The 26279-nt window shown below is 44.0% G+C and overlaps 1 protein-coding gene across 4 annotated transcripts in view; it reads right to left on the reverse strand.

Moving 5' to 3' along the window:
• The window catches only part of LOC121855089 (irregular chiasm C-roughest protein-like), a 222377-nt gene that overhangs the window by 128195 nt on the left and 67903 nt on the right, over positions 1–26279 (reverse strand). The gene's annotated exons all lie outside the window — the stretch shown is intronic.

Genomic DNA, 26279 nt, shown 5'->3' on the forward strand with positions numbered 1-26279 from the left:
TATATTGTGTTGTCAATGTGTACAAGTCATGTGACATTTTTTCCTGTGACTTTGTTTCCATTGACCACACACACATACTGTACACGCATCACATAAACGCTCGTAAACTCACGCCGACACATCTTCCTGCATAGACCAGAACACACAGACACACATCCAAGCATGCTAAGAGACACATAATTAATTTTAGTTTAAGATCACCTCTATAGTGTACAATTTACAGTTCGCCCTATCCTTTGTTAGGCCAGCGTCAGGGTGATTAATTTTCAGGTGGTATAATATGGGAGCAAAATCTGCAGATTAAGTTAGATAAGGTCATGGTGGTTAACATTCAGGTGTAATTAGTGACCCTTTAGTTGTTATTCACCCCCTCCCACCCCCCCCCCTCCCCGCCAAGCAGCCAGGGCCACACCATTACACAGGAACCCACCACGAGGTAATAAACTAACATACTACGACTTCAGGGACCATCAGCCAGTGTGGTGGTGCACTGGGAAGCCCCGCGCCTCATCCTCCTTCCTGATTTGTTGACCATCACCTGAGCTCTGTTTACGATGACGTCATTATCCAAGAAACTACCACCAGGTGACGTGATTGCTTGAGACTAAAGCAACTGGAAGCATTTATATACGAGTTTATGGATGAAGGGTGAATTTCTACAAAGATAGCTCAGTGTGAAATCTCATTATAAGGTTTATTCCTACAAAAAATAATTAAAATTTAAATCGAGGTATCTGAGTACAAGTAAATTCACGTATTTCAATTCATTTGTTGTTGTTTTCACTTGTTGGTAATCGTCGACAAGCCAACTCTTAATGGTGATGGATGTTAAGTGATTCTTACCCTTCACTGGTCGACGTCACTACCCGAGTGTTTGTCTCAGTTCCAACATGAAGAGAGGATTAACTTCTATTATGAACACCGTAAAGTATTGATCGATTACTGTACACCAAGACTTTAGTCGTAGTAAAAGAAAATTATAAGGGAAAAAGTTTTAAACATTCCTCAAAATACTACAGTACAATTACCTGATCTGGTGTCTTATTCTTCTTTGGGTGATGTTTTTTTTTTCATTATGGATCACAAAGAAATTTAGCAGCTAAGTAAAAAATACTTTTCTTTTTTGCAGTAAGAACTTCGCATTAATTTACTAATTTATTTTGACAGCATATTAAAATACCAGATCACAATATATACAACCAAACCTCAGATACGGTGGAAAATCCAATTGTAATCAGCTGTCCTTGTAAATAAAGTCTTACAAAATATTTGCTTTTGTTTACTGTTCAAAATACAGAAACTACACGAGCAGTTCTTTCACGACATAGAATACAGTAATTTTGTTTTTCTTCAGATGTATTGAAGCCTTTGGGAGACAGGACATTTGGTTGTAATGTTTAGTGTTCAAGGCGCGACACAGCTTCCCTTCTCAATCCAGGGAAAACTAGTGTGAAGTTTTGGAAGCAAAGATCCATCAGTTCATTTTCTTTTTTTACGGGATTATCCCACCCGGGCACAGGTCAATTACCCACTCAGGGCCTGGTGGCAAAATATAATGATGATAATAATATTATTAATAAGAATAATATAATAATAATTAATAAGCATTATGAAAAAATAAAATAAATAATAATAATAATAATAATAAATAAAAATAAAGATCAATAGTGAGAAGCTATTTATGTAAGTTGTGTCGTCAAAGTAAGAGAAACAATTTAAACCCTGCATTTGTGTATAAATGAAGCAGAAAGTCAGATCAGCATCCTGGGACTTGGTCACAATGAATCAACTCATGTGAATCGTCAACTCATATGAATCATCAACTCATATGAATCATCAAGTCATATGAACCACCAACGCATATGATTAATCAACTTATATGAATCATCAACTCATATGAATCATCAACTCATATGAATTATTAACTCATATGAATCATCAACTCATATGAATCATCAACTCATATGAATCATCAACTCATATGAATTATTAACTCATATGAATCGTCAACTCATGTGAATCATCGACTCACATGAATCATTAACTCATATGAACCATTTAATGATACGAACAATCAAGTGATACGTATTAAAAGATTCGAGAAACACTTAAATAAACGGGTTGGTAGTGAGCCAGCCTTGACCGCTTCAACACGTTGCCAAAGACGCAGACAGGCTGTGGTTGGTGACGTCAAAAAATATTTCGACAAAATCCCGTCTAATTCATTTCAATCTGAGCTAAGTCTAACTACTGTAGGCTAATCTTACCTAAACTAGTCTACTGCAGCATAACCTAACCTATCCTAAACTTATCTAACCTAATCTTGTTTAAAGTAGACTTAACCTAACCTTAGGCCTGAGCAGGAGAGGTGAGAGGTACAGTAGCTGTGTTTATACCCAGAGAGACACTCATGTGAAGGTATTATCTCGGGGTTGTTTTAGTACAGGTGAGTAGAACGATCAGCCTTTAGTTATTTACACCCAAACATATTTATAACGTCAACGATATGTGTCTACGGTGTATTAAGATAATGAAAAGTGAAAGTGGATCATATATCTGACGACACGTTAAGGACTCTGTAGATACAACCAAATGAAGAAAAAGCCTTTGGTACACAGTGAGTCAATGATGCCGGCATAACTCACTCCCGTCCCAGCACCTCCCAATTGTAAAGTTAATACCCATTCTGGTGGAATGGTGGTGCTCCATTCTGGGACCGGCTAAGGGAATCGAACTGGGGAATATATGTGGGTGAGGAAGCGTGCGGTGTGGTGCAGTCACTTGGCCACCCGCCCCATTTAATGTTGATGGTTTTGGAGAAAACATAATGTTGATAGTTGGTGAAGCGACATAGGTAAACCCAGATACTGTATATATAGTATTTGGGTTCTTGTTAAGGACCAGTAGTATCAGAGTAGAACACATCTGTTGCAGCAATAAAGATGTATGATTGCCAATAAACGAAGGCAGAACGCTAGCGAGATTATTGAATTGAAACAATTGAATTGAAACAGTTTATTTAGCCAGAAAAACACAGATACAGAGTGGATAATAATAACAATATTAACATGGCTGAGCCAGTTGAGAACCTGAGCTCTCTTTGAGGCACCTGATATATACTATACATCTATGTCAAGGAAGTATTATGTAACATTTAGTATCATCTGGAATAGTACAATAGCTTGGTGGTAATAAGAACATCTTATAATGTTTCCATGGTTATCACTTCAATATATATATATATATATATATATATATATATATATATATATATATATATATATATATATATATATATATATATATATATATATATATATATATATATATATATATATATATATATATATATTTACGGGATTATTCCACCCGGGAAATTCCGGCACGTCGGAAGTCTCCGAAAATATTTTGAATCGAGAGCTCTTCTCCATAACACTCTCAAAATCTCTTGTCTCAGCAGGAAACAAGGCAGCTCTGCAGGATAGAGGGAAAGTCTCAAAAGATGATAATTTTAACAAATGCTTACTGATGTGTTCTTTCATAGATGTTGTAGTTCTTATTTTGAGGTTGTTTTTAAGTTTGTTTATATTCCAATATTTTTTTTATTAACTTTATTTGCTAGCAATTTAATGTTACGTTATTTTACTGTTTTGAAAATAAAAACAACGAACGAGAGACAGACAGACAGACTGACAGGCAGACAGACAGAAAAACATACAGAAAAAGAGAGAGCGTTGGGGAATAAGAATACAATAGAGAGTAGTAACATAGAACAAAATTCAATAGTATATACAAAGAAAGGAAAAAAAAATATTAATTTTAGACACGGGAATAGAAACAGGTTCAGGAGTTGAGACTACAGCAGACTCGTGATAAAAGACTAAACAAACCGGAGCAAACCCGAGGTGGTGGCTGGTGCCGCTGCCAAGATGTCAGGCGCCAGCATTACTGCACAATACCGCAGCTCCCTTTACCTTGGCAGTCCTCTTGGCACCCCCTTCTCCCTCATTCTCCTGGACCTCCCCTTACCTACCCTCCCCTCATCCCCCGTGGTGTGGCACACTTTGATGCCTTCCTCGTACTTCCTGACCTCCTTACCCTTGACGACAATTTTTCTTCGTCCCTCCCTACAGATGACGGCCCCTTTCCCTTAACGATAACTACTGCACGTCCCTCCTCCTTCCCCAACTAGTCCCCCTCTCCTGGCCCCTCCTTCTTCTAATAGTCCCCATCTCCAGGCCCCTCCTGCCTCTAATAGTCCCCCCTTCTGGCCCCCTCCTTCCCCAACTAGTCCCCCTCTCCTGGCTCCCTCCTTCTTCATTAGTCCCCATCTCCAGGCCCCTCCTGCCTCCTAACAGTCCTCCCTTCCGTCTCCTCCTTCCCTCCTAGTCCCCCCCCTTCTGGCCCTCTTCCCCACTAGTCCCCCTCTCCTGGTCATCTCCTCCTTCTTCTTTCTATTAGTCCCTCCCCCTCTGGCCCTCCCTCCTTCCCCCACTAGTCCCCCTCCTGCCCTCCTTCTTCTAATAGTCCCTCATCTCCAGGCCCCTCCCTGCCTCTAATAGTCCCTTCTGGCCCCCCTCCTTTCATTAGCCGTCCCCCTGCCCTCCCCTACTAGTCCCCCTCCTGGCCCCTCCTTCTTCAACAGTCCCCATCTCCAGTCTCTGCTCTACTAGTCCCCCTCTTCTGGCCCCTTCTTCCCCCTACTAGTCCCCCTCCTGGCCCCTCCCTTCTTCTAATAGTCCCTCTGGCCCCTCCTTCCCCCAACTAGTCCCCCTCTCTCCTGGCCTCCCTCCTTTTCTTTCTAATAGTCCCATCTGGTGTGTCTCCCCTCCTGCCTCAATAATGTCCCCCCTTCTGGCCCCCCCTCCTCTCCCAAACCCCCTCTTCTGGCCCCTTCTACCAGTCCCTCCTGCCCTCCTTTCTAATAGTCCCTCATCTCCAGGCCCCCTCCTGCTCCCACAGTCCCTCTTCTCCCTTTCTTCCTACTAGTCCCCCTCTCCTCCCTCCTTCTTCTTCTAATAGGCCCCTCCTTCCCCTACTAGTCGCCCTCTATTGGCCCCTCCCACGCCCTCTGTCACCCTCGGACATTCTTGCAACTTCCGTAGTGTTCCCATCGTCACCTCCCCACACCACCCTCATCCGGGCGCCTCACGTCCTGGCCTCCCAACCTTAGATTATGTGGTGCCCTCTCGATCACCCCTCATATTCTGGGGCCTCGTCTTGACCATGTTGCCCTCCCCTCTCCCACCACCTCTTCGTCAAACATCGTTTACCCGCTCTGTGGCACTCTGGCACCCAAAACTCTGATGGCACTCCACACCCAAGCTGCTGTTCGGGGAAAGCCAGCCACAGTCACGCTGGGGGGAAGCTGCCACGTGGTGATGGTGTTGTATAGAGAGATGGTGAAGAGAAGGTAGAGGAATGGTTGGGGGTTGATGATGTATTGGGTGGAAGGTGAAGAAAGAGTGAGAGGATAGTGAACGAATAGCAGCAGGAATAGTATGGGGGTGAGTGGATGAAGATATGGGGGAGGTGTGATGGACTGGTGGTGAGATATGGTAGACAGGTAGATGCTAAGTGAAGAGATAATGAAATGTTGGTGAAGAAATGGCAGAGCAGAGAGAGAAAGAGATGATCGGTAGAGAGGCAGTAAAGAGAAGTTGAGAAGACACAGCTGGTAATGGTAAGTATTAAAGATGGCGGAGTTTGTGATGCTACCCCAACACACCCCAACACACCCCAACACACCCCAGCACACAATTGCAGGGTCTCAATTGTTCCTCATACTTTGACAACACAACATACATACTGTATTTTGCTTCGCAGTTTTGATCTTTTTTTTCATTTTTGGATTTCTTTATGGTTCTTTATTATTATTATTATATTATTATTATCATTATTATTATTATTATTATTATTATTATTATTATTATTATTATTATTATTATTATTATTATTATTATTACTATTATTAGCATTATTATTATTATTATTATTATTATTAGTAGTAGTAGTAGTAGTAGTAGTAGTAGTGCTCCAACAAGAAATAAAATTTGAAACAACTGGGGTCAAACAAATGGCATATGCTGATGACCTTACAGGAGCAGGAAAAGTGGAGGGCATCAAAAAGTGGTGGGACCTGGTAACATCGCGAGGTCCACAAATAGGGTACCACCCAAACGCCAGCAAGTCCTTCCTCATCGTGAAGCCAGAACATTATGAACGGGCATTGGAGGTTTTTGGCGGAAGTGAGGTCAAAATAACTAAGGACGGCCAAAGACATCTAGACGCAGTAATTGGCACTACGGACTTCAAGACCGAGTACGTAGCGGGAAAGGTGAATGAGTGGGTTAGTGAAATCCAAGCTCTGTCTGAGATTGCTAACACAGAGCCACATGCGGCCTTTGCAGCATTCACCCATGGAGTCAAGCATCGCTGGAACTACCTGATGCGTACCATCCCTGAGATCGGACCCCTCCTCCACCCTCTGGAAGAAGCTATCAGTGTCAAGTTCATTCCCAAACTAGTGAAACACCCTGACTTAACCCCAGCAGAAAGAGCACTTCTTGCACTTCCACCAAGACTGGGAGGGATGGGACTAACTAATCCAGCGGAGATTGCTGCCACTGAACATCAAAATTCACTTAAGCTCACGGCAGCCCTCACGGACCACATAATAGCCCAGAATGCAACAGGGGAAGTGGATACCAGCGAAGTAAATAAGATTCGTAGGTCCATTACGACAGATCGACAGCACTGCCAAAATGATATGTTGCAGCAACTATTGCTGCAGGTTCCAGAAAATTTGAAAAAAAAAGTAGCTATAGCGCAGGAGGTGGGCGCCTCGAACTGGTTAACTACGTTACCGATAAGGGCAAATGGTTTCAGTCTTAACAAACAAGAATTTACAGATGCCATTGCTCTAAGGTACGGTTGGCCAGTAGAAGGTTTGCCCTCCCAATGCGTGTGTGGCTCTTCCTATGATGGCGATCACGCCATGGTCTGCAAGAAGGGGTGCTTCATATGCATGAGGCATGACGAGGTAAGGGATCTCACAGCAAATATGCTGAAGGAAATCTGCCGGGACGTCATGGTAGAACCGACCCTCCTTCCATTGGATGGCGAGATCTTCCAACACAGGACTTCAAACACATCTAACGAAGCCCGTGTGGACGTCAGTGCTCGAGGATTCTGGACGCGGGGACAGCGAGCTTTCTTCGACATCAGGATTTTTGATCCCATGGCCGCTTGTCACCGTAACCTAGCTCTCGATGCTGCACATAGGAGGAACGTGAACGACAAGAGAAGGGCATATGGGGAGAGAATTCAAAACGTTGATCCAGGCAGCTTCACTCCTCTAGTGTTCACAACCTCTGGCGGGATGGGCCCAAGTGCAAGATGTTTCTACACCAGACTCGCGGAGTTGATCTCCGAACAGAAGCAGCAGCCCAGAAGTTATGTTACAGCCTGGATGAGATGTCGACTGTCCTTCTCTCTCCTTCGGTCGGCTTTGCTCTGCCTCAGGGAACGAGAGCTTCTGCCCCTACTCCGACAACTGCTGCAGATATTGACTATGAGGCTACAGTCACTGAATGCCGCATAGATCTGCGGCTCAACTAATTTAACACAGATAGGATAGCTTATTATGTATTAGGATATTTAATATTAAGGTAAATAAATGGTGGCGAAGGTGTGGCTATTGGGGGAGGCTGGAGGCCACGTGAAAAAAAAAAAAAGTAGTAGTCGTAGTAGTAGTAGTAGTGTTGTTATTATTATCATTATTATTTTATTATTCTATTTATATTTTTATATTTTATTATACATTTTACTTATCTGAATTATTATTATTATTATTATTATTATTACATTTTTGCCCCCAGGCCCCGATGTGGGTCGTGCCAGGTGGGCTAATCCCCCAACACCCCAGCACACTCCATGCCCCAGCACACTCCCGCACACTCCATGCCCCAACACACTCCAGCAAGCTCCATGCTAACCGCCATGCCCCAACATCCCTTACCTCCATGCCCCAACACACCCCACCCCAACACACCCCACACCCCAACACACCCCCAACACACTCAAACACACTCCATGCCCCAACACCCCCACACTAACACACACACCCCAACACACCCCAACACACTCAACACCCTCCATGCCAACACACCCCTTGCCCACACCTTTTACCCATCCCAAGCACACCCCCAACACTCCAACACACTCCATGCCCCAACACACACACACCCCAACACTCCTGACCGAGCACACTCCAGCACCTTTAACACACCCCAACTCACCCCAACACACTCCAACACACTCAACACACTCCATGCCCCAACACCCAACACACCCCAACACACCCCACGCCCCAACACACTCCAACACTCCTGCCCCCAACACACTCCAACACACTCCATGCCCCAACACACCCCAACTTACACTCCAACACACCCCCAACTTTACTCCTGCCCCAACACACTCCAACACACTCATGCCCCAACACCCCAACACACCCCAACACTCCCTCCCAACACACTTCAACACTCCATGCCCCAACACACCCCCCAACACACCCCCAACACACCCAGCACCCACACCCCAACACACTCCATGCCCCAACACACACCAACACACCCCCCAACACACACCAACACACCCCAACACACCCCAACAGACCCCACACACCAACACACCCCAACACACCCCACACCCCAACACACTCCAACACACCTCAACACGTAGTTAAGTCAGCAGCTAAGAGCTCTAACACGATGAAGGATTTAAAGTGGGATTTACTGAAGGAATTACAGAGGGATTTAATGAAAGATTTAAGGTGGGATTTACTGAAGGATTTACAGAGGGATTTACTGATGAATTTACAGAGGAATTTACTAAAGAACTTACAAAGGGATTTACGGAAGGATTGAGAGTGGGATTTATTGAAGGATTTACAGAGGGATTTACTGAAGGATTTACAGAGGGATTTACTGAAGGATTTACAGAGGGATTTACTGAAGGATTTACAGAGGAATTTACTGAAGGACTTACATAGAGTGGTGAAGGTCATCTTGACGTAATTGGTTTAGGTAGTTTTAGCGAGGAGGTAGATGGAGGGAGAGAGAGAGACAGAGAGAGAGAGAGTTGTGGTTGCAGCAAGAAAAGCATGGTGTGAAAAGTGGAAATCACAAAAAATACGCATTGCTTCATGGTGATAGACAGGCCAGGTGTAACGCCTGCTCTTCCTCTCACACACACACACACACACACACACACACACACACACACACACACACACACACAGAAATTGTAATCTGAGATCCATTGTTTTATATACATAGCAGTAGTAGTAGTAGTAGTAGTAGTAGTAGTGTTCACAACTTCTGGTGGGATGGGACCAAGTGCAAGATGCTTCTACGCCAGACTCGCGGAGGTGATCTCCGAACAGAAGCAGCAGCCCAGAAGTTATGTTACAGCCTGGATGAGATGTCAACTGTCCTTCTCTCTCCTTAGGTCTGCTTTGCTCTGCCTCAGGGGAACGAGAGCTTCGGCCCCAAAGCCGACAACAGTTGCAGATATTGACTATGAGGCAACAGTCACTGAATGCTGCATAGATCTGCGGCTCAACTAACTAAACACAGCTGTGATAGCTACTTATGTTTTAGGATATTTAATATTAAGGCAATAAAATGGTGGCGAAGGTATGGTTAGTAGTAATAGTAGTAGTAGTAGCAGTTACTGTTGTTGTTGTTGTTGTTGTTATAGTAGTAGAAGCAGTAGTAACTAAACCATTTTTATCATTATTACTGTTATCAGGCACCAACATACAAGGCCAATGGGAAGTGTTTTGTGTGAATAATCTTGAGGGTTCATCTGGCCGGCTGATCACCGCTGTAAACACACCTATCACAGCGTCTATAGCGGGTGTATATAATCCAACTAATTGATTGCACAGCTGTTACTCCCGGCGCTTCTATTGTTGTTGATGTTGTTGTTGTTGTTGTGTTTTTGTTACTGTTGTTGTTGTTGTTATTGTTGTTGTTTTTGTGTTTTTGTTATTGTTATTGTTATTGTTGTTGTTATAGATATTGTTGTTATTGTTGTTACTGTTGTTATAGTTATTGTTGTTGTTGTTGTTGTTACTCTTGTTATTGCTGTTATTATTGTGATTGTTTTTGTTATAGTTATTGTTGTTGTTGTTGTTGTTGTTACTCTTATTGTTGTTGTTGTTACTGTTAACTTTGTTGTTTTAATAGTTTTTGCTATTGTTATTGTTTTTGTTGTTATTATTGATATTGTTGTCATTAATGTTCTTGTTATTGTTATTGTAATTGTTGTTGTTGTTACTGCTGCTATTTAACCGATTTATAATTTTAGTAAACACTCACCCCCACCCTACACCACACACCCCCACCCTACACCCCACACCCCTACCTACACCCCACCCCCACCCTACACCCACACCCCACACACACACCACACCCCCACCCACCTCACACACCCCACCCCCACCCCCACCCCACCCCACCCTACACCCCACACCCCCACCCTACCCCCACACCCCTGCCCCTACACCCCCACCCTACACCACACCCCCACCCCTACACCCCACCCCACACCCCCACCCTACCCACACACCCTCTACCTCCCACCCTCACCCCACACCCCCACCCTACCCACACCCCACCCCCACACCCCACACCCCACCCCCCATCCTACACCCCACACTCCCACCCCACACCCCACACCCCTCTCACACCCCCCTGCACCCCCACCCCCACCCACCTCACCCCACCCCTCACCCCACACCCCTGCCCCACCACCCCCACCTACACCCCACCCACCCTACCCACCCCACCACTTCACCCATCACCCCTACCCCCACCCCTCACTACACCACACCCACCTACACCCACACCCCACCCTACCACCACACACCCCCACCTACACCCACACCCCTACCTACTCCACCCCACACCCCCACCTACACCCCACCCTCACCCCCACCCCTCACTCTACACACCCTCACCCCCCACACTCACCTGCCCCACACCCCAAACCCCATCCACACCCACCTACACCCCACCCCCCACCCTACACCCCCACCCCTACACCCCTTCACTTCCCCCACCCTACACCCCACACCTCACCCCACCCCCACCCTGCCCCCACCCCTACCCCACACCCCACCCTACCCCACACACCCACCCCTCCCACACCCCACCCCCACCCCCTCACACCTCCCTACACCCCACACACACCCCACCCCCCACCTCCCTACACCCCACCCCACCCTCACCCCACACCCACCCTACACCCACCCTACACCCACCCCTGCACTCCCACCCCACCTACCCCACACACCACCCACCCTCCCCCCACCCTACACACCCACACCCACCTACACCCCACACCTACACCCCACCCACCCACCCCTACCCCACCTCCCCACCCACACACCCCTACCCTACCCCACACCCCCACCCTGCCCCACACCCCCACCTACCCCACCCACCCACCCACCCACCTCCACCCACCACACACCCCACACCTCCCTACCCCACCCCTCCCACCCTACACCCCACCCCACACACCCACACCCCCCACCCTACACCCCACACACCCCACCTCCCCACCTCACCACACCCCCCCTACACCCCTACACCCACCTCACACGGCCGGGACTTGAACCTGTTGCCTTCAGGGGTACTTTCTCCTCTCTCTCTCTCTCTCTCTCTCTCTCTCTCTCTCTCTCTCTCTCTCTTCTCTCTCTCTCTCTCTCTACGCCTCCTCTATACCTTATTTCCTCCTCTATCTACCCTTTCCTTTACTTATCTCAATAAATATCTTCTTAAATGCCTCTTAAACCCTAACCTTTATCACAATCTACTCCTTCTCACTTATCTACCAGCCCACTATATTTATGTACTTGGGGGAATTTCAGTCTACTTTTCCCCCACACTTATCTACCCACGACCCTCCGCGATGTCCTTTTTCTCTACTGTGAACCACTGGTGTCCTCAGTCTTCTGCCAGTGTCCATCATCGCGTGTGTATTGTTTATTGTTTATACAGTCAGTGCTAGCGAGATACAGGGTGGTTAACGAGGAAATAAACCCGGGTTATATAAACGAATTTTCATCATAGTAAACAGGAAATAAAAGTGGAGTTATTTATGTGTCTGTCTGTCTGTCTGTCTGTCTGTCTGTCTGTCTGTCTCTGTAACTTTAAATCTACTCAGGTACTCGACTATCTACTTCCTTGTGATATACTTTCAACCAACCTCACAAATCAATCCATCCACTAATCCTACCCACCCACACATCCATCTGAACTACTTAACTCATCCACTTCTACTTTGCCTACCTATCCATTCATTGGCCGTACCTACACATCCATCCACCTACACCCCGCCTACTCTGTTCCATCCCACCTCCACCCACTCACCAATCCATATTCCAATCTCCTATACCCACCTACTTCTACCCCACCCACCTCCTTTCTCGCCCACCTAGCCATGAATCTCACCATCTACCCCTCCCTCTACTTTACCCACCCACCCACCTCCTCCACTCCACCTGCCCACCCACCAAGCCACACACCTTCACTCCACCCACCCTTCACCACCTGGGTCGTGCACAAGCTCTGGGTATCTCTACAGGGAGGCCACCACCTGATACAGCGGTACATCTCTCAAGTTTCCTGTATTTATTATCTCTTCCTGTTATCACCATCATTAGCTTACCTTCGTGTCTCGCATTCTTGGGTGTGTGTGTGTGTGTGTGTGTGTGTGTGTGTGTGTGTGTGTGTGTGTGTAAGTGTGTGTGTGTGAAGGAGTTGTGACGTCAGTGGAGGTGAAGAGGAGCTGCATTGTGTTGTGGTATGGGTGAGAGATTTGTTTGTTTGTGTATTTGTTTGTCTAAAATATTTATTTGTTTGTTTTTAAGAGGATGGAGATTTTGTTTGTTTTCAGGATAGTAGTATTGAATGATCACACACACACACACACACACACACACACACACACACACACACACACTCCCACAAGGCACCAAGATGGGACCGCTCTGCTTCCTCATGCTTATCAATGATGCTCTGAGAGAAACCTCTGCTCGATGGAAATATGTCAACGACTCCACCATTGGGATCAGTGTGAACAACTCGGCTCCCGACTACACCGCCCTCCAGAATATATTGAACAGTCTCCAAAATTAAGCCACCAAAAGCCATGTCACCATCAACCATACCAAGACCATGGTTATACACATCAACCTCTCCTCAGACCTTGTCCCACCTCCCTCCATTACTTTACGCCCCAACACACTCCAGGTTGTGGACTCCACCGAGCTCCTCGGCGTCACTGTAGATAACAAATTAAATTGGAAAACATACGTCAGTACAAATGTCAAATCATCCAGTTTTCGTCACCACCTCCTCAGCCGACTCAATCCCTTGGAATTCCTGCGCCCGAGCTCGCCAGTGTTTACTCAACATTCATACTTCCCAAGCTCACCCCTGTCTGGTCTTCCTCCCTAAATGCCACACAACGGAAATACCTAGAAGAAATGCAGAAGAGGGCAAGATTATTCTCTCCCCTGCAAATTTGGTGAGAAGATTCTGCACCATCCTCGACACCAGCTCCTACTTCCATCCGAGATCCCTCGTCCGCGAACTGCTGTTCGACACCACAACCGCCTCCAGCCCATATGAGCACGTACTGATCGCAATAAGAACAGCCTAGTCCTAACCATTGCAAAAAAGAATATATACAGTATATAAAATATCAAAAACTTGTAATCAACCAGTGTATTCACTCCCAGTCAATCTTATATTTTTGTACTGTCTATGTTGAAATGCCCTGTAGTATAACCTTCTCCCTACCTAGTTATTATACTGTATATCATATTTGTATCACTTATGTTACTTGTATATTGTTTGTCAATCAAGAAACCCATTCCCCAATTATGTAACTGTATATTTTCAGCCTCCTGGTTGCCATGCTCTTTCAATAAACCGAGAAACGAGGTCATGACCCACAGTGTTAATACTGGATAAGGTTTTTTTTTCAATTGGGATTAGCCCACCCGTGCACGGGTCACTGACCCACTTCGGGGCCTGGGGAGTAAAATATAGGAATAAATAATTAATTAATTAAAAATTTTAATAATAATAATAATAATAATAATAATAATATTAATAATAAACAAATAAATAACACAAATTATAAAATACAAATTACAATAATAATAATAATAATAATAATAATAATAATAATAATATAGAACCATAAATAAATAAGAAAATTAAAAAAAATCAAATGAGAAACAATATATGTATGTTGTGTTGTCAATAGTAAGAGAAACAATTGAGACCCTGCAATTGTGTGTAAATGAGGCAGAAAGTCAGATCAGCAACTTGGGACAAGGTCACAATTTTTGTGATGCCATATGGCATCGGGGTCTACCATTAGACACCACATTATGCTTCCAATATCTTCCCAGGCTGTAGTACCTCCCTGTTTGATAGCTGCCTACTACCTGCTACATGTAAATAAAACAATAATGCCTTCTGATAGTAGAGAAATTCTATCTATCAATTAATCATCAGCCGGGAATCCCACTCATGGTGTAAATTAAAGGATATTTTCTTCTATTTACATACAGTACAATACGTAAGTTACAAATTATTTATCGTAATCCATCAACTAATATCTTATCTTGTTTCTATCTCAATTCAATTTTAAACAATAGATTTATAATACAATACCCATAAATAAACCATGCACCCCCCACCCCCCACCCACCCCTCATACCCATAACACCACCCACCCAGCCCCCTCATACCCATAACACCCCCACCCAGACCTCCCCATACCCATAACACCCCCACCCAGCCCCCTTATACCCATAACACCACCCACCAGCCCCTCCCCATAACACCCCCACCCTCCCCTCACCCCCCCCCCAGCCTCATACCCATAACACCCCCACCCCCAGCCCCCTCATACCCGCACCTGTAGCCCCCTCACCCATAACACCACCCACCCAGCCCCTCATACCCACTAACCCCCCACCCAGCCCCCCCTCATACCTTAACATCTCAAGTGAAAATAATCTCATCATAAAAATCGTAATTATAACAGCAGGCAGGTGTGGGTAACCGAGTGACAGACATGTGTTATAAGATACTCACCGCGTCACTGCCTCGCTTAGTTTATTTTGGGTGGTGTTACAGGCGGGTCGTTCCTCACTCTACTTTACGTCTACTGACTGTCTCTCGTGTTTACTTCTACCTCCCCCTTATACCATCGTAAAACCTCTCTCTCTCTCTCTCTCTCTCTCTCTCTCTCTCTCTCTCTCTCCACCATCGTAAAATTCCTCCTTCTCTTTTCTCTCTCCCATTTACTACTCCATACTCTTCCTCTCTAATTCTCTCTCCCATACACATTATGTTTACGCCCTGTTATCATACTCCTCTCACACTCCTCTCACTCTCTCACACTTCTCTCACTCTCCCACACTTCTCTCACTCTCCCACACACTCCTCTGACCCTCCTACGCACACTCCTCTCACTCTCTCACACTTCTCTCATTCTCCCACACACTCCTCACACGCTCTCCCACATACTCCTTCCATTCTCCCACACACTCCTCTCACTCTCTCCCACAGGCACTCTCCTCTATCTCAGTTCCTATTAATTACACTCCTGTTGGTAGTAAGCAAATGTTAAACACCGATGTGGTGAGATGTGCCACACTAGAAACTATTAACAGACACATAGAGAGTATTAAATCAAGTGAATGTTATGCTTTTACTGATGGTTCTGTGCAGACAAACACAGGTAGATCAGGCTGTGTATTTGTAATATATAAAGAAAAAGAGATGATAGTGTCAAACAAACAAAGGCTGAACAACTGGGCCAGCACAACACAAACTGAACTAATTGGAATCTACTTAGCAACAGGCTACCTTGAAGAAAATGGAGGTGGGGTGATATTCTGTGACTCTCAAAGTGCTTTGAAATCAATGAACAGTTCGTCAGGTTCTATGTCTAAAGTTGTCTATGATATTAAAAGAAATGTGATAACTGCCAATGAGAACAACTTTCGCATCGAATTTGTGTGAATTCAGCCCCATGTTGGAATTAGGTATCATGACCGTGCTGATAGACTGGCCAATGAGGCATGTAAGAAAGAAAATGTTGACCGTGACCTTGGTCTGTCCAATGCTGTACTTAAGAACATTCAAGTCAGAATCATGAACTCTGATCTAGAAGAACTGAGAAATGCAGAGAGACCTGGCAGTTGTAGCATTAGTAAATATGAAAATATTTGTGACATGCGGTAATGGTATGGCCAGCATAAGGACAGAACCAGATAATGTGATGTAGTCGTGGCCAGAATTAGGCTAGGATACAGACACATCTGGCAAGTTAGTAACGCTGTACCCATACCGGGACACTCAACATGTAAACTTTGTGATTCACCTTTAAAGCATACACTTGAACACTATATTATTGAATGCGACACTGTCAAAGACTTCAGGCCACCTGGCTTATTGTATCTTGAACTTTGTAATTACTACATTGAATCGGGGGTGTTTGAGGACATTCTTGCTGTTTATCCCAAATTTGCTAGACCACACTGATTAGTCCTCAATTAGAATATGACGTCCAATGTATATGAACCACTGTCCTGCTTGGCAGTGAACAGTGACATCACCCACATGACTCTGACCTATATATACTGCGAATGAATATGTTGTATTTCTTTGTGTATGATCCTCTGTCCTGCATGGCAGTGAGAAGTGATTAGTGTCAAGACCTGACTAAATTACTCAGAATAGGCAAACTGTACTCCAAGCTTTGTCAATAAATTTGTTAACCGTTAAAAAAAAAACTCTCTCTGTCGCCAACAGAACAACCACACTCAATTAATATCCAGGTTCTCAAATACCTATGAGTAGACAGAGGCAAATGGCCTACAGGCCTACAGGCCGATTACTGACTCTGCAGTGCGCCTCTTCGGGCAGTGGATAGTTCACCATCCCTGGACTGAAGTACTTAGCGTGGATGACGTGGAAACCAAATGGATAAATTATACCAACACCACCACGGAAGCTCACCACCACTTCTTTCCCGAGAAGTCCGTCAGATCTCACCCAGCTGACTTGCCCTGGATCACACCTCGGATCAAAAGACTTATGCAACAGAGAGACAGAGCCTTTCATCTCAATGACCACATCCGCTACAGGTTCCTTCGCAACCGAGTCATCCGCGAAATACGCACTGCAAAGAAGTCCCACTACCCAACCAAATTACAACACCTGAAGCAGACCAACATCAGTCAGTGGTATGGTAAGCTTAAAGAACTCTGTGGGCTAAACACTAAGACACACCCCCTCCCCTTCCTTAGCCATCTCACTAATGTTGACGCAGCTGAGCAATCAAATAACCATTTCGCTACTATATGCCAGACGCTCCCCCGCCTTGACACAACCACTCTCCCTGCTTACCTACCAGCCCCCCTTCCCACTGACTTAGTAGAAGAATTTGAAGTAGCAAAACGCCTGGACAAACTGAAGTTAAAACGCTCTTCCACCCTCATTGACTTACCAATGAAACTCTTCAAGGAGTTCTCCCCGGAGCTTGCTAAACCCCTATGCTCCATCATCAATGCTTCTCTCAGTCAAGCCAGATGCCCAGCTGACTGGAAGACCTCTTATGTATCACCAGTGCCCAAGTCAACCAGCCCACAATCCTTAAATCAGCTACGACCTATTGCAATCACCCCAATACCCAGCCTAATCTGTGAAAGTTTTGTGTTCGACTGGGCTTATGCTGATATTGCAGGAGTCGTAGACCCTCAGCAATTTGGCAATATGAAAACTTCCTCCACCACTCACTGTCTTGTCAGCTGTCTCGATTACATATACCGCCATCTCGAGAAACGAAAAACGTCTGTAGCTGTCGCCTTCATTGATTTCACTAAAGCATTCGACCTAGTCGACCACAATATAATCATCAACAAAGCTATTGACCTCGGGCTTCGGAGAAGTCTCATACCATGGCTTACAGACTTCCTCAGTGACCGACGCCAAGCTGTACGCTTCCGAGGGGCTGTCTCCACCTTTCAGTCACTCACCAGTGGGGTCCCCCAAGGCACCAAGATGGGACTACTTTGCTTCCTTATGCTCATCAATGATGCCCTAAGAAAAACCCCTGCTCGCTGGAAATTTGTCGACGACTCCACCTTGGGATCAGCGTCAACAATTCTGCTCCCGACTATACCGCCCTTCAGGATTTATTGAACAGTCTCCAAAACTGGGCCACCAACAACCATGTCACCATCAACCATACCAAGACCATGGTTATGCACATCAACCTCTCCTCCGACATTGTGCCACCTCCTTCCATTACTTTAGGTCCGAACACACTCCAGGTTGTAGATTCCACGAAGCTCCTCGGCGTCACCATAGACAACAAACTAAATTGGAAACCACATGTCAGGGAAGTTGTCAAATCCTCCAGTTTCCGTCTCCACCTCCTCCGCCGACTCAAGTTCCTCGGAGTTCCTGCACCCGAGCTCATCAGTGTTTACACAACATTCATACTTCCCAAGCTCACCTATGCCTCCCCTACCTGGTCTTCCTCCCTAAATGCCACACAACGTAAACACCTAGAAAAAGTGCAAAAGAGGACATGCAAGATTATTCTCTCCCCTTCCTACTCCACATATCAAGAAGCGCTCAACACACTGACCCTTTCGACTCTCGCTGACCATCACCACGACCTTATCTGCAAATTTGGTAAGAAGCTTCTACACCATCCTCGACACCGGCTCCTATTACCACCTGAGATCCCTAGCCCGAGAATTACTGTTCGACACCACAACCGCATCCAGCCCATACGTGCACGAACTAATCGCTATAAGAACAGCCCAGTCCCAACCATTGTAAAAATTATCAATAACTTGTAATAAACCAGTGTATTCACTCCCAGTAAATACTACTTCTTGCACTGTCACTTTGTTGAAATGCCCTGTAGTTTGAGCTTTTCCCCATCTAGTTATTATATATCATATATGTATCACTTATGTTACTTGTATATTATTTGTAATTCGAAAACCATTCCCCAAATATGTAACTGTATATTTTCAGCCTTCTGGCTGCCAAGCTCTTTCAATAAACCGTTGATTATTATTATTATTATTATTATTATTATTATTATTATTATTATTATTAAAGAAGCGTACTACATAAGAACATAAGAATGGAGGAAACTGCAGCGGGCCTATTGGCCCATACTGGGCAGTTCCGTTTACACCCAATCCCTATTGCTCAAATAAGCATCCAACCTATGTTTGAAGCTATTCAGCGTATTCGAGTTAATGATGATATTTGGTAACTTGTTCCATTCCTCCACTACTCTGTTTCCAAACCAGTGTTTACCTATTTCACGCCTAAATCTAAATTTGTCTAATTTAAAACCATTGTTACGAGTTTGCTCCTGGTTGGATAGTTTGAGTACCTTTGTAATGTCCCCTTTGTTTAGCCCTGACTTCCACTTATACACCTCTATCAGGTCGCCCCTCGCTCTACGTCTCTCGAGGGAGTGCAAATTAAGATGCTTTAACCTGTCTCTATACTCAAGGTTCCTAATGCCCGGGATTAGTCTTGTCATTCTCCTCTGAATTCTTTCCAATGATTCTATATCCATCCTGTAATACGGTGACCAGAACTGAACTGCGTAATCCAGGTGTGGTCTCACAAGAGCAAGATACAGTTTTAGGATGACCTCGCTAGTCTTGTAACTAACACTCCTTTGTATGAACCCAAGTACTTTATTAGCCTTATTACGAGCAAAAACACATTGTTTACTTGGCTTAAGGTTCCTACTTATCATTACTCCTAAATCACTCTCGCAGTCGGATTTCTCTATGGCATCGTTGTTTATCTGGTATCTGGTTTCCCTGTTTACATCTCCTATACTGAGTACTTTACATTTGTCCACGTTGAATTTCATCTGCCATTTTTCAGACCATTTGAAAAATTTGTTTAGATCTTCCTGTAGTTTTGCAGAGTCCTCTTCAGATTTAATAACACGTCCTACTTTAGTGTCATCAGCAAATTTACTTATGTTGCTGTCTATGCCGATATCGATGTCGTTTATGTATATAATAAATAGTAATGGTCCAAGTATTGAGCCTTGGGGAACTCCACTTGTGACGTTGCTCCTATGGGACTTAGTGCCGTTAATGCTCACTCGCTGTTTCCTGTCCTGTAACTACGCCCTAATCCATTTAAGGATGTTACCTTTGATGCCATGTGCTTCTAACTTTTTAATTAGTCTTTCGTGGGGGACTCTGTCGAAGGCTTTGCTAAAGTCGAGATATACCACATCATAATTGTGCCCCTCGTCCACCGATTCGAAAACTGATGAAAAGAATGTTAATAGATTAGTTAGACAAGAACGTCCGCTTGTGAAGCCATGCTGGGAATCATTGATCAATCCGTGCTTCTCCAGGTGATTTCGTATAGAGTTTGAAATGATTGCTTCCAGTAATTTGCCTACTATTGATGTTAGACTGATTGGGCGGTAGTTAGAGGATAGTGATCTATCCCCCTTCTTGCAAATCGGTATTACATTCGCTATCCTCCAGGATTCTGGTACTACACCTGTTTTTAAGGACATATTAAACAACTTTGCTAAGGGCATACTAAGCTCTTCCTTACATTCCTTTAATACTCTGGCAAATATCTTATCGGGACCAGGTGACTTATTAGGCTTTAGTTTGTCTATTTGCTTACTAACATCGTTACAAGTCACTACAATCTCGCTTAATTTGTTTTCTTCACTATCTCTGAATAGAATCGGAGCCTCGGGTATCATGTTTAAATTTTCAGTGGTGAAAACTGTTGAAAATTTTTTATTCAAATTATTGCTAATTTTTCCGTCGTTATCAGTGAGCTCGCCGGTATCTGACCGTATTGGTCCAATCTTTTCTCGTGTTTTAGTTTGATGCATTTGGTAGAATCCTTTGGGGTTTGTCTTCACCTCCCTTGCTATCCTTACCTCATTATTCCTCTTGGCTTTCCTTATCTCGGTTTTAACCCTACTCGCCAATATCTTATAATAATCCTGGAGGTAAATTTCGCCACGCTTTATCCTTCTACCTATAGCCTTCCTTTGGCCAATGATGTTCTTTAAATAATTATTTATCCATTTAGGGTCATTGTTGTCTGATCTGAGTTTTTTGTATGGTATGTTCTGCCTTTGTGCATTAAGTAACTCATTATTTAAATTGTCGTGGCACTCGGCAATCTCAGATCTCGTTATCAGGTCTGAGTCATCTGTCAGGTTCACGGACAAGCGCAACACCCCCTCTCTCAGCTGCCTGTTTAAACTGTCAAAGTATGCCCTTCTGAAATCTGGTACTTCAGTGGAATTTTCCTTATGTCTGCCCTGAAAATCTAACTGGAATCTAATTTCTTTGTGATCTCTGTTTGCAAGTTCGTTCCCTACCTCGACATTGCTAATGAGGTTTTCTCTGTTCGACAGAACTAAATCCAGTATATTATTACCCCGTGTGGGTTCGGTTATATGTTGACTTAGGAAACAGTCCTGGACCGTCTCGAGAAAATCCTCTGATTCTGAGTTACCCGTAAGGTCAGTCCAATCTATTTGGCCAAGGTTAAAGTCACCTACTATACAGACTTTGTTGTGTATGGAAGCCCTGTGCATTTCATCCCAGATAAGTCGCTCATTGACTCTATCAAGATTGGGAGGTCTATATATTACTCCTGTGATTAATTTTTCCCTACCGTCGCTTAATTCTATCCAAATTGTTTCTGTATTCCGCTCAGTTTTTATTTCCTTATTTATTTCACACTTCAGATTATTCCTAACATAGATTGCTACTCCGCCTCCTTTCCTGGTCTGCCTATCGGTATGGAACAAATTGTAACCCGCAATTTGGTATTCGACCGGCAACTCACGTGAGTCTAGGTTGATCCATGTTTCAGTGAATGCTATTATATCGATTTTTTCGGTACATACCAAGGCCCTAATATCATCCATTTTGTTTCTCATACTTCTACTGTTCGCATAGTAGACATTTAAGTTAGTCGTGTTCTGAGTCCTCCCTTTACCGCGTTTAATTTTAAACTCCCTGTTTAATTTAGTTTTGTCATCATTCCTAACACTATTTCCCTGTAATCTTTTACTTTGTTTACCCGCTCCCACTGCAGTCTCCTCCACCCCCGTGCCCATATGTTCCCCTAGCAGTTTAAAGACTTCGATATCCTTTGAACTGCCCCCTCTAGAGACCCAGCCAGGGTTGCCACCCCATCCCGAGACAAGTGCACCCCATCCCTAGCATAAAGGTCCCTTCTGCCATAGAAGTTGTCCCAATTGTCAATGAATGGGACCGATATTGACTTGCAATATCTGTCAAGACGGTCGTTGACACCAACCGCCCTCTACAACCAGGGTACGCTGTCTGTGACCTACCGACTGGACTTAATTAATAACTTAGGCGTTATTCTGGTTTGTATTCTTCCAAGACTCAAAGTACTGTATATCTTTTTTTGTGGTCACGTCCCATCTCCCTCCTTGCCCACTCTCTCATGTACATCTCCCCCCTTGTGCGTGGCCTACGCCTCACACACACACACTCTTCTCTGTTGACCTTCCTCTTTGTCCAATTTTGTGCATTCACGTCCTCTGCCTGTACAGTATTTGTTTTACCTGCGTTGTTGTCTCTCTCTCTCTCTCTCTCTCTCTCTCTCTCTCTCTCTCTCTCTCTCTCTCTCTCTCTCTCTCTCCCTCTCTCCAGGTGCTCGCCAGGTACAGTCCATCTAAATTACTCGAGGCTGCCACACTAGTACAGAATTCCTTGGTATATCACGAACTGCCCTATTAGTGTTTTAAAAATCGTAAGCTTTATCTCCACCGAAAAGACGCATTTAGTATATACTTTGTTTTTTATTTATTTTCTAATTTTAATTCTTTCTCATCTTCTTATTCTTTTTTTCTTAATTTTTTTGCCTTTTTTATCTTATTTCAATGTGATTTTTTTTATGTATTTATCCATTTTTTCTTAGTCTTGAGAACTTCATTGATGGTTTTCCTCTCTGTTTTGTTCTTCTTTCGTAGTTATTTTTCTTTCAATTTCTCTAATTCTTCCCTTCTTCTATTTCTCTCTCTTTCTCTCTCAGTCCTTCCTTCTATTTCCTTTATTCACTGTGTTTTTTGTCAGTTAACCTCCTCTTTTATTCCATCCTTCTCTTCCTCTTCCCCACCTTCGTCTTTGCTCCTTCCTGATTTCCTTCTTCCATCTTTCTTCTCCCATACTGATTAACTTTTCTTTCCTCTTCTTTTTCAGTTCCCTTTCTCCTATTTCCATTTTCCTAACCCTGCTTCCTGCTCTTTTTTTCCCCATTTCTTTCTCCTTCTCTCTCCTTTCTTCTTCTTGCCGTCTTTTCATCTCCCTCATCTCCTTTCTTCATTTTGCTTTCACCCCATCCTCTTCCTTTTCCATTTTCGTCTCTTTTCTTCAACCCTTTCCTCTCTTCTTTTTTTTTCATTCAACCATTCCTCCACTCCTCCCCCTCCTTCCTCATCTTCTCCCCCTCCCTTATGACTCTCCCATCACCTCCTCCCCTGCCATGTCACCAGTCACAGCCTCAAGCTATAGAGTGTAAGGTACTGTACATTCTCTTTTCCTTCGTCACTTCCTCTTCCGTCCCAAGATGATCCACGTTCCTCTGGTCACCTGTCTACCAGTACCTGTTTATCTACCCCAGTCAGGTGGGATTAGAGTACAATTCCTCCTGGTAGTTCAGCCAGGGATGCTGTTGAAGTTTTGGCGTATGAGGATTTTTTTTTTAAGTTTAAGTTAAATTGTGTTGGATTATTTATGCAGGCAAGTCATCACGAGGTCGCTAGTCGTTTGTTTTCTGTGTCCAGAGTCCTTCTTTTATAGTCAGTATGGAGCTCACTGTAGTCCACATTTATACTGCAGGTATTATGATCAAAGCTCTGAAGGCAAGGTGTACAGGCAGTCAAATTAATATCGATCACCCAAAGGTCGATGGAATATAGAAAATGAGCGATAACAACCACCTGACGCCGTATACGTTCACAGGTTTCGCAGTGTTTCATATTGTTACGCACAGCAGAGTAGTCCATACTGTTTGTTGTTGACTGTACATGGCCAGTATATCAGGTAATACAATAATTCCACTGGAGTGTAACTTGCTTAGTGTATAACCTCAGCTTCGCACACACACACACACACACACACCACGGCGTAGAGTAAATATCCTGATACAACTGTTTAACTTAACAACATCTTGTCCACACACAACATTGTGACGTATATCATGTTAAGCTGGTGAGTCCGCATTAACACCACAGCTCCACCACGAGCACTCATTACCGCCTGGCGTTTCCCTTCACCCCACAAGACCTGCAAGTTGGTGAAATATACACCTGGAGAACGTTCGCCCCCCCCCCTTTGTTTTTTGTATTGATTTCATAAATACAAAAATGTTCATGATCAATATTTGATTGGAATCAACTTCCTAAACGAGGCAACACACTGATAGCTGAGACAGTCCACGACCAATACCAGGGCGGCTGAACATCTTACTTCCCAGGGCCAAGTAAACAGTCCTGCCTATTAATATTATATACTTAATGAAAACACAAGCACTGAAACTGTTTAATGATATAAATCAACTGTTTATTAGGGAGTGTAAGTATGTGTACGAATCATTTTTATTTTTTAATTGTTCTCTGTTTTTTATCTATTATAATCATCCCTCAGGTCAAGAAACCCTAGTACTACAGGCTGGATGTGGTAACTTCATCAGGTTAAGTCTCTTCTAAAAAAGATGTAGGTGACGGCTATACTCTCTCTCCTCTACGGCGTGAGCTGTGTTACTCCCTCAGTACACGTCACCGCCCCACTAACAAGATCCACCCTTCCACTCCCTTTGTTACTGCCTCTTTGACCAGTCCATCTATAGCCATGTTTCCTACAGTAACGCCACCACGGAACTGTAGCAACATACATTCACTACAAAGGTTAAACTCATTAACACGTTACTTGAGACTTCCAATGAGCCACCACCACCATTAGTTAAGGAAGGCGGTGGTGGTGGCTCGATAGGTTAGGTTAGGTTAGGTTAGGTTAGGTTAGGTTGGGTTGGGTTGCCGAGAATATGTAGACCGAAACCATATACTATCAAATCCCACTATGGAAATAAATATATAAACTATGGTCTAGAAAGCTTAAGAAAAAATCCTCAAGGACGTGAAGTTTGTAGCACTGAAAAATATATAAATGCTTTTGTGACAAGAGTTACCGACATGACCAGCCAGCACACAGAACCAGACACGTAGTTAGTGAGTTACTGAGGCTGTACCCATACCGGAACACTCAGCGTGTAAACTGTGTAATAAACCTTTAAAACATAACACTAGAACACTATATAGACTGTGACACTATGAGACAGTTTACACCTCCTGGTCTGTTATGTCAATAGTTCTTTATTTACTTCATTAACTTACCAAGACCTCATCTCCCTCCCGTAACATTCTCAGTGTCTTTAATGCCAAGACCTTTCTACCCCAGTCTTGCCAGTAAAGGTATTCAATTAATTAACTACTCTCCACTACCCTCGTTTCTGCCTACTCGTCTTACCTACACTCATTACTCACTCACTGTTCCTTCCTTCAGTCTCTCCTTACACTTGCCTGCTACACTCATCTTCTTTATAATATGTTGGCTGCTACTTCCCATCGTTTGTGCCTTATATGGAACTCTTCTCAAACACACACACACACACACACACACACACACACACACACACACACACACACACACAATCAACTGGCAGGTATAACAGAGGCATCAAGGAACGTCTTTATCAAACTGTATGAGGAAAGATTATTTAATGACAAATCTTCCTTCTAGAGAGAGATTTTGTGTGAGTGCAGCTCCATAACGGGAGAGTACTTTGAGGGTTAGTGAGTTGAGTACATACGTGTTCTTGGATTTGTGAGTACGTACGTGATTCTGTGTACTCTGGTTATGTTTTCTTATGTGTGGTTTTGTTTTTGGTATTCGTGTGTAGTGTATTATTGTTTATTTTTCTGTATCTTGTATCTCTCAGTAATCATCGTGTTATTCATTGTTATCTCTTTGTTATCCTCTTCAGATATAATTATTTTTTTTTAGTTTTCTTTATTATCATTATTTTTCCTCCAATTTT

This window comes from Homarus americanus, unplaced genomic scaffold (genome assembly GCF_018991925.1).
Source record: "Homarus americanus isolate GMGI-L3 unplaced genomic scaffold, GMGI_Hamer_2.0 scaffold15682, whole genome shotgun sequence".
Classification (NCBI taxonomy): domain Eukaryota; kingdom Metazoa; phylum Arthropoda; class Malacostraca; order Decapoda; family Nephropidae; genus Homarus; species Homarus americanus.